This window comes from Lissotriton helveticus, chromosome 1_1, assembly GCF_964261635.1.
Source record: "Lissotriton helveticus chromosome 1_1, aLisHel1.1, whole genome shotgun sequence".
Classification (NCBI taxonomy): domain Eukaryota; kingdom Metazoa; phylum Chordata; class Amphibia; order Caudata; family Salamandridae; genus Lissotriton; species Lissotriton helveticus.
In genome coordinates this window covers 1,568,474,598-1,568,490,481 of record NC_136057.1, presented here as the reverse complement: position 1 = coordinate 1,568,490,481, position 15,884 = coordinate 1,568,474,598, and the positions used below count along the sequence as shown (strand labels likewise).

General features: G+C 45.2%; 1 protein-coding gene across 1 annotated transcript in view; it reads right to left on the bottom strand.

Annotated features, from left to right (window-relative positions):
- The window catches only part of RGS13 (regulator of G protein signaling 13), a 348,690-nt gene extending 336,633 nt beyond the window's left edge, over positions 1–12,057 (bottom strand). Inside the window, exon 1 of the mRNA XM_078658602.1 lies at positions 12,000–12,057. The gene's annotated coding sequence lies outside the window, so the exon portion shown is untranslated. The remainder of the gene's footprint in view (positions 1–11,999) is intronic.
- Positions 12,058–15,884: the final 3,827 nt, after the last annotated feature.

Here is a 15,884-nt window from a genome sequence, read left to right as displayed (position 1 = left end):
GGCTAGCTTAAATCCAGTGGCACAGGGAGCAAGGGACCCACATCTGGGCATATCCATCCCACTTATGGTGAATAGTGCTACGTAAACAAATGATGGACAGAATGCTGAATAAATCATACATTCACACCCAGTCAGGAGATCTGGGTTAAATCCATTGTTCTTTTGCTTACCATGCCACCCCAGTTTAGAGCCAGCCTTATGCAAATCAGCATTGACCTCGTGCTTCATGGGAACAGTCCAGACTGAATTGCCAAGGCAGGTCCTCCCTGGACCGGAAACAGGCATCCTGGGACTGGTTTCTGGGTTTAATCCTTCATCAGCCAGGCTAGCTTGAATCCAGTGGCACTTTGAGCAAGGAACCCATGTCTGGGCATACCCATCCCACTTAGGGTGAAAAGTGCTACACAAACAAATGATGGACTGAATGCTGAAAAAATCATACATTCACCCCCAGTCAAGAGATCTGGGTTAAATCCATTGTTCTTTTGCTCACCATGCCACCCGAGTTTAGACCCAGCCATATGCAAATCAGTCTTGACCTGTGAATCATGGGAACAGTCCAAACTGAACTGCAAAGCCAGGTCCTCGCTGGACCATAAACTAGCATTCTGGGACCATTTTCTTGGTATTACCCTTCTTCAGACAGGCTAGCTTGAATCCAGTGGCGCAGTGAGCAAGGGACCCACATTTGGGCATACCCATCCCACTTAGGGTGAAAAATGCTACGCAAACAAATGATGGACAGAATGCTGATAAAACCATACATTCACCCCCAGTCAAAAGATCTGGGTCAAATCCGTCGTTCTGTTGCTCACCATGCCACCCCAGTTTAGACCCAGCCATAGGCGAATCAGTCTTGACCCTGTACCTCTTGGGAACAGTGCAGACCGAACTGCCAAGCCAGGTCCTCCCTCGACCGGAAACAATAAACCTGGGACCGGTTTCTAGGTATTACCCTTCATCAGCCAGTCTAGCTTGAATCCAGTGGCACAGTAAGCAAGGGCGCCACGTCTGGGCATACCTATCCCACTTAGGGTGAAAAGTGTGACGCAAACAAATGAAGGACCGAATGCTGAATAAATCATACATTCTTCCCCAGTCAAGAGATCTGGGTTAAAACTATGGATTTAGGCCCAGATCTCTGTACTGGGGTGAATGTATGACATTGTTCTGCATTCTGTCCATCAACTGTGGGACGGGTATGACCAGATATGAGTCCCGTGCTGTCCATCCATGCCACTGGAGTCAAGCTATCCTGGCTGATGAGGCTGAAAACCTGAAACCAGACCTAGGATGCTTGTTTCAAGTCCAGGGAGGACCTGGCCTGGCAGTTTGGGCTGGGCTGTTCCTATTGGGCGTAGGGTCATGACTGATTTGCATATGGCTGGGTCCAAACTGAAATGGCATATTGAGCAGAAAAACAATGGATTTAGGCCCAGATCTCTGTACTGGAGTGAGTGTATGACATTGTTCTGCATTCTGTCCATCAATTGTTCTTTTTGCATTAGTCACCCCTAGTGGGCCGGGTATGCCCAGACGTTGGTCCCATACTCTCCATGTCACTGAAGTCAAGCTATACTGGCTGATGAGGGCTGAAAGCCTGAAACCGGTCTAAGGATGCTTTTTTGCTGTCCTGGGAGGACCTGACCTGGCAGTTCGGGCTGGACTGTTCCCATTGGGCGCAGGGTCAAGACTGATTTGCATATGGCTGGGTCCAAACTGGATTGGCATGGCGAGCAAAAAAACAATGGATTTATACCCAGATCTCTGTACTGGAGTCAATGTATGACATTGTTCTGCATCCTGTCCATCAATTGTTCTTTTTGCAACCTCTTTGTCTCAGCAACAGTAAGAACCCCTACTACCTATTATGTTAACCTTTTCCTTGGTTCACTCCTGATAGCATTACAGTTAAACCGAAAGTTATAATGTAACAGGTTTTGGACGCAGAAATTCAATGACCATTTTTCACCATCACAGCCAATGCAGCACCTTGCCACGTTCTAAATATATGAGGGATTCACCCCTTCATTCCTTTCTATACAGCATGAACACTGATCAACTTACGATTACTCATTAATCTAGATTATTGTTTTTTTATTTATTTATTTATTTATTTAAAGAGTTTTATATGGCGCTGGCTAGACCCGAAAGTATCAGAGCGCTTTACAAGAGAATCAACAATGTAACAGAAAAAGGTCAACAATTACATAATACATCAAAATATAGGCAATACATTGGGAGAGGAGAGAAAGGAGAGACAAAAGTAGTGGAGGGGGCAGGGGAGGTGAGAAAGGGAGAATAAGGGAGGAGACAACAAGGAGAGACGAAAGGAAGTCTGTCTAAAGACCGACTGGGTAGGTGACGACCAAGGAGGGAATCCACGGCCCATCTCCCCTATAGATAAACCAGGTAGCTCCAACGGGCATCAGACAAAATAGTTCAGTTTCAGTACATTGAGAGAGAAGAGAAGGAAAGACATAAATAGGGGAGGATGCGGGAAGAGACGACAGGAGAGACAAAAGGAAGTTTGTCTAAAGACCGACTGGGTAGGTGACGTCCAAGGAGGGAATCCCCGGCCTATCTCCCCTATAGCTAAACCAGGTAGCTCCATCGGGCATCGGACAAAATATCTAGATCTCAATTGATGTTGGAAAATTCACAGATAAACAGGGTGGGGACTAAGGCCCAGGACAGGTGAGGGCAAAGGTTGGTAGCATGAAAGTGGAGAAGCGCAGAGCGGAGGGGGGTAGCGGGTAGGGGGAGGAGGGAGATAAGGTCAGGAGAGATGCAGGAAGGTTTGTTGCGGCCGTCATTTTAGACGTTGTCTTGCTTCTTAAGCGCTTCTTATTGCAATTGTTTCTGTCGTAATTAGCTCGCGAGGAAGCTCCACCAGGCGTCAGTCAAAAAGGCTGGGTCTCACCTGTCGATGGAGGGTTCATGGAGTCAATGACTGGGGCGACCGTCTTGAGGACAGGCAGGGTGGGGTGAGTCCTTGATATACAAATTCCGAGGGTTCCTCTAATTTTCTATAATACGGATGAAAAGGGGTGCAAACTAAGCATAGGATCGGCATGATGAGCAGTGCCAGGGTCTGTATGTCTTTAAGGGGTCTGTTCAGGATAGAGCTTGTCCAATTACTGAGCCTTTCAGGGTTCTTCTTGTTATCTGCTCAGTTGATTGCCTGTTGTATTGCTCAGGGATTCGTCAGGGAGCAGCTCCACCTGTTAGTTGTCCCTGACGGCGGCCATCTTAGGATCAGGCAGGCACCAAATGACCAGGGTTGACCCTGCTTAAATGGACACCATTCAGAAAATGCCACATTTCTAGCAATATGGCTATATTGGGATCCAGCGCATCCACCCTCTGGAGTCAGATCTGGCTTACCGGTCCGCAGCAGGGAGAGGCATCTTCTTGAGACCCCAGCATTCTTCTAAGGATCTGCCCTCACATCTCTACTTCAGTGCGATCGGCAGCTCGGTCAGCATTCCCGCTGTCACCACACCACATCTCCAAATGAATTAACTGTGGCGCCGAGCACGGCCAGGCCTCCCAGCGCTCATCTGCTAGCGCCGCTGTCGGCTCGTCAGTGATGGGCGCTCATCGCAAATTCGCCCGCCATCTTGTCCCTCGGAGCACTTTCACGAGACTCACTCGGTTTTTCTCTGGCTACAGTGCGCCTCTAGTGATCATCGCTGCACATCCAGCGGTAGTGACTCAATGGCTTTTGTGTACACAATTATTTACTCAGCTCCTTGTACTCTGGTCACCCAAAATCGGTCCAGGGCAGCTTGGCGTGATGATCGCAGCAAGTGCGCTTTAGAGATATGCACTCTCCACCACAGGTTGTCGCGCTATAATAGGGCTCAGCTAGAGAAGGAACTGTGGCAGTCATTCGCGCGCTCTGTCTGTCCAGCGCGAGTCCGCGGCCTTTCGAGTTCTCACCGCCCGGGTGGCGCCTCCCACAATATTCCATCCTCCCACTCCATAAAGGTAACCAGGTCAGTTCACTGCCTCCCAAAGCACACACCTACCTCTGCTTTTTGCCATTTTGGAAGCTTGTTTTCTATCAAAAAGAGGGCCTACTAAAAACTCCAGGCTATTAAGAACCAGATGAATACACTTGCAAATCCATTACCTACTACATTCCTACTCATAAACAACAATCAATCAACCAAATCCTTCCTTGTCACATCACCAAAGTCACTCACCATGCCCTGTATCTAGATTCAGATAATTTCATTGTGTAGAATCCCAGAACTAGAATTCAATTTAACAAGTAAACCAAGCATGTGTCTCAGTCCAACAATTCTAAACAGTCCTCAATGTGCTCCTTACTCAAGAAGCAAAAAAGTGGTCATCACCTGGCTCTGTTGTTACCCATTACCTAATACTATATTCATTCATTGTAACTGTAGATATTGCTGAAATTACATTGCCGTAAATCTAGAAAACTCTGCCCATTGTCTACCTACATTACCATTTACAAACATCTGTCTCTATGTTCATCATTATTACTGCTAGTGGTTAGACTTATTTCAAACATCCTCCCATCACCTTCTGTCTGTTTGATGTACCACCATAAGTGGACAATGGTATACTCAGAGCTGGGACCCTTGCTCTCTGTGCCTCTGGAACCAAGCTGCACCTGACTGAAGAGCCCCAATCAGGGAAAACTGGTAATGGGTTGCTTGTGCTCCGGTTCAGTGAGGACCTGGCTTGGCAGTTTGGGCTGAACTGCTCTTATTGGAGCAGGGTCAAGACTGATTTGAATATGGCTGGGCCTAACTTGAGGTGGCATGGTGGGCAAAATAATGATGGGTTGGAATGCTACCTCGAGCTATTGCCAGCGGTTAGACTTATTGCACGTATACTCTCATCACCTTCTCTGTGTTTGAGACATCGTTATACTGTGCATGATTAGTTTTATTTGTTTTTGTAACATTAGTCAATTCTTATACGTCGTGCACACTCCAAATGTTCATATGTACTGCATTTGTGATTGAACACAATAAAATTCATTTGACAAAGACATTGGGCCTCTCAGAATGAGCCTGAAGTAGCTAATATATTGTCCCTCTATGAGGTTTTTTTCACATTTACTTTAAATTGGAAGCGCTCTGTGTAGGTATATTATTCATGAAATGGAAAAATGGGAATCACCACTTGGGTAGTTGCTTATGCAACAACAATTCACCTTTCCCTCTTTTGACCTCTAGATGGAAAGGTTGACTAAAACCTCGCTTAAAAAAAGTTTAGCAAAGGTAGCCCAATGAATGCTGATTGGTTCTGTTGACAGGCAGACTTCCAGCTCTCACTTTTTATTGCTGTATTTGTAGCTGAGGTGTATACATGGCTTATTGTTTTCCTCCATTGTTTTTTAGGGTCACTTGGCAATTGGAGGGTCTGGTTTTGATCCCTTTTAGGCATTCAGAGTAGCCAGAGGACATGGGACAAGTAAATGATTGGTATGAATTGCAAGTGTTTTACGGGTTTTCCTGTCCTGGAAACTAATACAGCTTAGTGGCACTGTATCTGAATCAGCCACTACACCACTATTAGGATCACCTTCTGGTCTTGGGCATGTACAGCGGTGTGGGGAAAATCAATTATAGGATAGCAGTTTCTGCATTTGCCAAACAATGTCTGGATTCAAATTCCAAAATGACTCCAACAATGATTGATTGAAGTTGTGGGAGCATCAGATGACCTGAATGTCAAGTACTAAAATATATTAATGCTACAAATTTAGACACAGTCACCAGTACAGGTTTAGAGGGAATACTGATGAAATAATTCCATATCCAGAAATATCACAGCGATCAGTATTCCTGGAATCAGAATTCAGAGTTTCCCCTATGGAATGGGGAATTACCCTGAAAATCAGTATTAGGGCACCTATTTCCACACCTAAGAAAATCTGTATCATTTTTCAAAAATACGTTTTGCCAGGTTTTACCTAGTGACATTTTCCTCAGAAAATACAGCCGCATTCATACAGCATAAAATCCAGTATAATACTGCATATGGTATAACAATATTTTCAGACCTAAATCTGTATTGTCTTCAAACTTGTAAATTTGACCATAGTGGTCCGAAGGTATTACTTACTAAAAAATTCTACTCAGAGTCAAAATATCAATAAACTCCAGCACAAGCTAAATTGAAATCGTATATTTTATTAGGTACAATGAGACTTAAAACAAAGCTTTTAAGCACAACCAATGTCCTTAAGGAGAGATCTCTGAGAATATCCTTGTTAGACCTGGCATATCTTGGTGTGATTACCCCTGACTCGTTTGCCTCCACCACCTTTGCTTTTGTATGCTGGGGGTACTCTGCCACTGCTGACCAGTGACAAAGTACCAGAGTTCCCTGTTTAAATTGCAATGGTGATTGGTTGGCCATGATTGGTATGTTTGCCTTACTAGCAAAAGTCCCTAGTGATGTGCACTTTGTGGGCAAGGGCTAATAATGCAAGGGCGCATAGAGAAGGGAACTCAGGCATTCAGTGTAGGGCCTGCACGCAGAATGCAAAGTTAGCATGTTGTCCTGACAAGTGCAACTACTTGTCATGCCTGACTTTCTCTTCTACATACACATTGGGCACTCCTGTGGTAGGTCCCAGGTAACCCTTGGGCAGGGTGCAGTGTAGGTAAAAGGCAGAACATATACTGAGGTGTGTGCAATGTTCTGACAGTGAAAAACTCTCTATTTCCTGCCCATATGAAAGAAAGGGGAAGGCTGGGTGTTGTGTTTGTTAGCCTAGTTTCCTTTCAGTTTATAATGGAGAGGTGAAGTTTAGTATGTATGAACTCACAGTGTCATGACACATCTTTCAGTGAAGGTGGTTTTGTCACTGTGTGTTCATAAACCACTCTTTCAGAAAGTGGATGAGTTTTGTGCTCTGAGCATTTCTGTGGTCTCTGAAATGTGGTTTGTCTGTCCGGGAACTGAAAGGTGAGAGGAGCTGGGGGAGGTATTGTCCCAGAGAGGGGTTGAGAAGGCACCAGTCTGCCCTGCATCTGGAGAGTAGGGGGAGGGGAAGCCTGGGAGGTGAAAAGGCCTGGGCTGGTGCTATAAACCAATTGACCCATCTCCTGCTGTGTGATAAAGGATCCAGACCCCCAGTATCGAAGGGAGAGAGGTGACACTGGGAGAGAGACACCCAGAACTGATATAGGGAGGGGTCAGGGACCCCTGAGCACATACGAACTTCAAAGACATTGAGTGGTATAACTAGGAGAGTTGAAACCCCTGAAAGTGGGAATGAAACAGATATAGATTGAGACTGTAAAGGCTTGGACCCATTCTGTGGTCCAGATGAAGCTCTTCTAAAGAAGGAGCAACTGAAGAGACTGCTGTGACAGACCAATCCTTGCTTCATGATCTGGGGCTGGTCTGCAGTTTGCTGTTCTAACTAAGGGAGAGGCTGTTGGGACTGTGCTTGGAGGTGCTGGGTCCCCCTCCTGGAAGAAGACTGTGCTTTGTGCTGTGTCTAGTAACCCCGAAGGCCCGGGTGAGTTGGCTCCCTGTTTGGAAATACAGGATCATAAGAGTTTCTGGAGAAGTCCCATGCAACGCGGTGTGAGCGTGCTGTTGCAGCTTGAGACCCTCAGAAGTTGTGCTTTGTGATCATGGACACGCAGGAATAAGCTACAACTCGGACGCGCGGTACGCGTGTTGTAGTGCAGGCCAAAACGTTGGTGAGGAGCGCCTGGTCGTGGTGTTCATGGAGAAACAAGCTGAGGCTCGAATGTGCAGTGTGCGTGTCGTGGTGCAGCCCGGGTGTTGGTGAAGAGTGCCTGGACCTTGTATGCAGCAAAGGAAGAAGTGAGACTCGGAAGCGCTGGGTGCCTGTCGTGGTGCAGCCAGGACGTTGGTGAGGAGCACCTGGACATCGTGTGCATCAACAGAAGTGAGTCTCAGACGCACTGGGTGCGTGTCGTGATGCAGCCCGGGTGTTGGTGAGGAGCGCTTGGGCCACATAGGCATTAAAAGAAGAAGTGAGTCTCGGACGTGCTGGATGTGTGTCGTGTTGCAGCAAAGGCAATGGTGAGGAGCGCCTGGACATCGTGTGCACCAGGAGAAGAGGTGAGACTCAGGCGCACGGAGTGTGTGTTGTGGTGCAGCCAGGGCATTGGTGAAGAGCGCCTGGACATCGTGTGCACCGGGAGAAGAGGAGAGACTCGAATGAGCAGGGTGTGTGTTGAAGGGATAGGGGAGCATTGGTGAAGAGTGCCGTATCGTCGTAAGCACCATAGAAGAGGTAAGTCTGGGACGTGCGGTGTGCATGTCCAAGTGCAACCTGAGGTGCTGGTGAGGGGTGCCTGAGTAGGGGGTGCACTAAATTGGAAGTCAAGTCTCCACAGTGCTGAGGGCAGATCTCGGTGTGGACTGAGACTGCTGGAAGGAGAGCCAAGCCAATGGGCCCTCTGACTCAACCGCAGCGGACCGGACCGGAAGCTACAGAAGAGCTGAGCCACCAGCCCGAGTGCGCTGCACCACGTGACGGAGTTCTGGATCAAGGCCCAAGTCGCTGATGTCGGGGAGGAGAGTGGGGTTGCGCCCCCCCAGGTAACGTGGATCAACACCTGGGGTGGGGTGCGGGCCTGGATGGACACTCTCTCGTCCTCCCGTTTCAGGCCCCTGAGCGAGACGTTGCTTCGGCTCGGATCCCGGCCCGTGATGACCCAAGGAGGGGTAGCGCTGGGGCGGAGTGGGAAGCAGTACTTTTGTGTCATCATTTGATCCATAATGGGAGCACTGGTAACAGAGCACATAAAACTGCTGTATTACACTTTGCGTTATTGCTGCTAACAAAATATCGAACTGTCATATGACGCCTGACCTCATTTGTGCCTGACGAACTACATGCTTGGTGCGCTACGCACTGCGTTATTTTTCTCTTGCATATTACCCGATTGAAACGTGGTGTATTGCATTATTTTCTCAGTGCACAGTATCTGAGTATAACGTGACGCAGTGTATTATTTCTTCATTGCACCGTACAGGATTGTAGCGTGACGCATTGCTTGTTTTCTCCTGGTACAGGGCATGCTGGTGGTGATACGCATTGCAGTATTCCTTTTTTCGCCAAGTACCTGACTGTGGTGCTACGTATGGCATTGTTTCTCTGTTGCACAGCATAAGAGAATGTTGTTACGAATTACAGTATTTGTTTCCTTTTGCAACGTGTGTGATTCCAACAATACGACTGGCTTAACCTGTTAGAAACAGTTAGAAGTGAGCTTAACTGTTGGTTAGAAGTGGTGGTTGGGATTAGAACCTACTAACCCACAGGAAAGAATACTACCCATTCTTATATGTTCATTTTGTATTGTGTGTTGTATTGTATAATTGCTTATATAAAGATTGTACTAATTTTATCAAAAACTCATCAAGTGGCTAGACCCACTCCACGAATCAACCTACCCCCTGAAGCCGCCCCATATGTGTCTGTCCTCTCTGGTGTCCCTCCCCTCACCCAGGGAAAACATGAATCCCAGCAGGACCTATTAAATAAGGTCATTTTCTGGCTACAACATAATAGACCCTTGCCATCCGAGTTAGATGGTGGCATCCTGAGTGTCAGGAGGGTGGGATGGATAGGCACGCTGCCCAAAAACATTCCTGGGGATTTGGTATTAATTAAATTCAAAAACAGAAACGTTGTTCCTTATTTACGTTTTTGCCCCCCCAAAGCAAGACATAGGACTATCCGCATATGGGACTTGTATGATTTTTACCCGACTTCTCCACATATTACTTAGAACCAATTTCCTAGGCCGTAAGGGTTTTGAACTTTTGTCTACAAATTGTATTTTCAAAGGCCACCTATAAGTTAGAGCCAAACTGATAGGGTAGGATGCAACTGTTAAGTATATTATTTTAGAGTTGCTTCATTGATTTTGAAACCCTTGTATATCCATTAGCTGATTCGTTATACTTATTTAATCTTGTTTTATCATTTTTGTAATGATCTTTTACGATGTCCATGAAATGTTATGATTTTTTTTTTATGCAAGTATTGTTGATGCTTTTATGATTTTTAAAACTAAAATCGAATAAAGCTGATCTGATCTACTAATTTTATCAAAACTCGTGTGGAGTCTATTTGTGGTGACATCTTGGGGTTGCTGTGAGCCTGGGTGCACATGATGAACAATCGTGCCTTGGAGATAAGCCTGGCTGCTCATGCCAAGCTACTAAGGGGGTGAGCAGGGCACTCTCAGACAGTGTCCATACCTAGCCTAACGTTGGAGTGAGGGGTCGGAAACGCTCGCCTCCAGCATTTGGTGACAGCAGTAAGCGATAAAGACCCCCTCTTCCAACAATCCTAATTTGTCAATGATTTCAGGTGTTCTGTTTCAATATCCTGTAGAGTGCCTTTGGAAAGCTTTTTGAGGATGCCGATACAGTGTTGAAATTCATATAAAGCTCTCAAAATCACAGGTAAGTATTGCATAATGTGTTTTGTCATGCATCTTTTAGATATAATTCACTAAACTTAATTCACTTTGCTGTCACAATAATTATATGAACAAGTGATTAAGCAAGATGGTATGCAGCACTGAATGCTTGATTAATGGTATTACACAAAACAATATGTTATGCTGGTTTCAAGAGATATGTTTGTGATTTGGAAATAGAAATCAATATCTTTCACTCTTTGTTTAAAAAAAAAGCACAGCAATTAGGCCCAGGAGAAAGTTAAATTACTCTAGGACAATTCAAGTAATTTGGGGAATTTCGTGTTACGCTTGTTACTTGAAATTCCCAAATTTAAACCATTACGCCATATCTCATAACTAAACAATGTTTGTGGTAAAGTTTTACAGCGAGCTCACAGGAATAATGACTTCTCGCACCACTTCAGTTTTTCCTGCTATTTTTTTTCTCACAAAATGTGTACTTGCAACAAAAAATATAATGGGAGGATACATTTGATACTAAAATATAGCTCTAAATGATAGACATCATTTTGCATATTTTTTCAGAACTTTTGCATAAACGTGTGAAAAGGAATGTGTGCAAATGTCACACATTCTCAAAGGAAATATGTTTTTACTATTAATGCTCAGAAGAATACAACCAAAATGTATGATGTTAAAAAATACACAATATCCCTAAAACACAATGAAGAATTTGGAATATTAACAAATGATGCTGTTAAAAATATTATATTCAAGAATTGGAGCTACCCTCTGTAGTTCTTTTCAGTGTACAGCAATCTGTGCCTTGACTAAACAAGATATTCTACTGTCGATATAGGTCACCTGAAACCCAACTGTGTAAGAAAGGAGTCCAGCCTGGATTCGCTCTTACGTGATTAGTGAGCTATACAAATCATCAGAACAAAACGTATTATAACATAACATAGCATAGTATAATATAAAGTAACAGAGTCCAACAATTGCCTGATGTAATGCCAATAAACGTGAACGCCAGCTTCATGCGGTCACAATAAATATCCCTTGGAGTTAATAAATGACAATGTATTTTTTTTGCGAATCAACGAACAATATCACAATGACACTCTACACAAACATAATGACCCACAAAAGAGTTATGTTTTAAATAAATAAGTTTGTAAAAAAAGATGTTATACTTCACGCTAACTCAGACGAAGAGCAAGTGCATCACATCATCGCTGGTCAAAAACAAAATGGCGTCACAATCAAGTGCAAACCAAACAACTCACAGCAGATTTATGCAAATGGTATCAAAATGCAATTCCCTGGAAAGAACTTCATTAATAACTGTACCTTGCTTTTCCTGTTTGGTGTGACTCAATCTTCAGCCTTGATTATGAATATAATGCAGTCCTTCAAAGTTTACAACAGAACAGTAAATATATAGAATATGTTCTGTTAGTTCAGTGAACACTTGACAGAAAAGCTGTGAGACCCTACAAACATTACCAGATAGGCATACAGAAAGAATGTTTAAAAAGCACAACGTTTATTACGGCGTGAAATGTTTGACAGCAAACAAACCTGTGAAAAAGCCATGTGATCAGGCGTGTTGACTCCTCTGGCTCTGAACACCCTGGTTCACCTCATCCTTCTGTGAATTGTTCCGTGTAGCAGTCCTGCCTATGTGTGCTGAGCTTCGCCCTTGTTCGGAAAGGGCTGGAAAACATCAAGCGTGTCCTCACAGCTGGAAAGATAAATACAGTTGTAACTACAACACACTGAGCTTCAGACAGTGCTGAGACACTTGGTTTGCTTAGGGTTGGACACATTTGCAATCTATATTTTATTGGACACGTATATCAATTGCAGAAAGTCCGGGTTGGGAGTTTGCCTAGTTTTTTTTCCTTCCGTTTTTTTTATTAGAACCAAGGGCTGAAATACGCACAATACATGGAAACATATCCACTCCATCCCATGCCCCTTCTCCTGCCAACAACCATGGAAAACAACAAATTAACCTGCATGTATACAAAAATATCAGGCACACTCCCATGTTTAGAAGAGAATGTGAGGGTGCCCTGAATCCTCATATATGTACCTTGTTCCGGACTCCAGAGCGAAATTGCAACAAGAACAACGTGAGATATGAGCTTTCAGTACACCCCATGAAACCAAAATGGCCGCCCAATTTAATCAAATTGTTTGTCCAATAACGTGTTACAAATAAATATAGGCTGAGGGGTTCACAGCGATTTTAGGTATTTAACACAAAATATAATGGTACTTGACTTAGTAAATCTGTCTGGACATAAGAACGCTTCAAAGTTACTCCTCACCTGTTTTTTTTTAGTTTGGTCAGCAGAGCCTGGTTCCGACCTCCCTCCAAAACTTCCCTTACAGAACTGGTGTGAAGTAAGCACACCTATTATTTCATAGCCTTTCACACCATTAGATCCATGCAACTCCTCCTAATCAGGGATTTCATCCCGTGAAATAGCTCTGCTAGCACCCACTAGCCATCCAGTAAGGGAGAGCTTGAAGCAGTAGAATTCAACTTGCATGTACTTCACACACGTGCACATTAAAACGCTGAAAACGCTGACAGGAAATAAAGTTCAGTGGAATGATAGCTGACTGCTGAAAGTTTGTGTAATTTGCAGTTTACATTTCAAATCATAATGTGCCTAAATCTGCATTTAATCCTTCTGAGGTCAGTGAATTGAGTACCAATGAATTATGTCAAAGTAGCACCTGATGTGAATAGTGCTTCAGAATTGCAAGACTGCAGTAACAAGCGGAACTCAGTTATATTAATTTATTTTCACCCCAAGCAAATGAAAGCCAGTATCCAACCACAACTTTTCACTGGTCCAGATCTCATTTAGAAACTATGCTTGTTTTTCTTCCATCAACTCACTGCCTGATAATTCATTAACAAAATACCTATCAAACGCCTTCAGAACTACCATCTTGAATCTGTAGTGACTGTTAATTCTTTGGGAGGATGGAGGCTCCGATTATGCTTTCTCAATTTCTTTACTGAAAAACACAGCAGCCAATCAGTACGCAGTAAAGAAATAACAAACTACATTACCCATAAACCCTGGGTAACCATAGAGTATGTGAGAGTATATATAGGGTCATAGAGGTGAACACTTCCTCTTTCTTAGCTGCTTCGCAGCCAGTTAAGTGCCTTTTTCTTATTACCTTACTGTTTATGCATTGTGCTACTTGATATTTCTAACGCTTACTTGTCTCTGACTTGTATCTGTTTTCACGCTGTGTGCGCTCTTCTCTCGCGCTCGGCGTGTTTGTTCGAGGTCGCTGACCTCATTTGCCATTGTGCGCTTACTGGAGCGTGGGTCACCTCATGTATTGTTTCAACGCGTGTTCCGCGTTGTCTTTGCCGGTGTGGAGCGGGAGTTGGAGCTGGCTGAGACGCGCTTCCTCGCGCGTCTCTCCCTATTCGGCAGCGGCTTTTGCGCATGCACGAAAGTTTTGTTTACACGCCCGACGAAGGCGTGTCTTTCTTCCTCAGCCGTCAGCTTGCCTCAGACGGAGGAAATATCAGCTTTTCTATCGAAGCCAGCCCTGTCAGTGCTGCCGCTTGAGCTCCTAGACGCCCTCTTCAATTACCTGAGGGTTGTACAAAATTTTGCATAGGCTTTGCCTAGAGTGGGAGAATCTTGTTGTTGTTCTGTGCGAGTCCTCCCTCCACTATTTATCGAATTTTTTGGTCAGGTTTTCCTGCGTTTGACTTGCACTAGGGGTACCACTTCCCCAATTTGGCTTGGCCACGTATAAGTTTCTAAAAAACTTGTCTCTTTACCTTCCTGTGGGCATTATTTGGTGGTCTTGTCACCATGGCGGATTATTATGATGAGGAAGGTGAGGATTATTATGAGGAGGATGAGCCTTCTACGTCCCTTGATGACTATATGGGCCAGGCATTGTTTCAGGCAATTGCGCCACTGAAAAGGCATCTTTCTGATTATGCAGCCCAATAAGGTTGGGTGCCTTCTTCCCCTGGACGTAGCAAAAAATCGCCAAAGAACCCTCACAAATCCAAATTTGCTAAATTGGCCAAAACCCTCTCTGCTCCTTCCTCGAGGAAACGTGCCGTACCTACCCGTTCGGACCCACAGTCCGACTCAGATGATGGGTCATCTTCTTCTTCTACGACGTCCTCTGAGCCTGCTAAGCCTCCCCCTTCCAAGAAATCTCGGAAGGAGCGCTTTGTAGATGCGCCATCTTCACCTAAGGTATTGACATTTAATCCTGCAGACATAATTCATCCCAATTCCTCTGCTTGGTTGCCATCGCCCGAGGTGGCGGAATATGTCCAGTCCCACATCCGTACCCCTTTTGAAAAGGATGTGCGAGCTCGTTTGCGCTCGGAATGCCCTCGCCCTGACCTTACAGACAAGCTAGCTTCCACGCCTGATGTAGACCCTACCATGGTCACATACATGCGCAAGTATTCTAAGGACCCTACTAAGGGTTTGGATAGGTCGTGGCGTTCGTGCCAGGACAAACTTCTTGATTTGTTGGGCCCACTCACAAAGGTACTGGACTTGGGTTACAGGGCAAAGGAGTCTGGCATTCTGATGGACCCAGATGAGTTAATTGGTTGGTCCCAGCGGGCTGTCTGTTTTCTGGGTAATGCTAATTGTGCCTTGTCGGCGGAGCGCCGTCGCTCCATCTTGATGAAGCTTGATCCACGCCTCACTGATTTAGCAACTTCGGAATCTGGCCCCCAGGCTCAAGGTTTGCTCTTCGGAGCTCCTTTTCTCAAAGAACTTACAAAGTTTTTTCAACCTTCAGCGGGCTCGATAAAGCTCAAGTGAACATGAGACGGGCCTTCCGCCCGGTTTTCGGCAGGGCCGGACGAAGGGGACGTTCGTCCGGCCGTGGGTCAGACCAGCCCGCTCAACGGGGGAATAAGTCCCACAGAGGAGGTCAAGGCTACTCCTCCAACAAATCTTCGTTCTACCCTTCAAGAAAAGGCCGAGGGCAGTATGGCAAAGGCAGTTACAACGGTAACCAAGGAGGAGGTCCAGATTCTTTCGCATCAGGTGAGCTTGATTCTCGCTTCCAATGTGATTTTGGGGGGAAGAATTCAGTTTTTTCTGCACAATTGGCGTTTGATCTCAAACGATGCCTGGGTGCTGGAGACGGTGCAAGGGTACAAGATAGAATTTTACTCTCGCCCTCACCAACATCTCCGGCCACGCCCTCTTGTTTTATCCCGACAAGATCAGGAGGTTATCTCCACAGAAATCTCTTCCCTGTTGGCCAAAGGGGCCATCGTTCCGACGTCTCCTCATCCCCAGGGCTTCGTAAGCAATGTTTTTCTCGTGGAGAAAAATGGGGCAGGGTCTCGTTTAGTGCTCAACTTAAAAGACTTCGACGGTGGCGTTGTCTATCGTCATTTCAATATGGAGGGCATCCATCTTCTCAGAGACC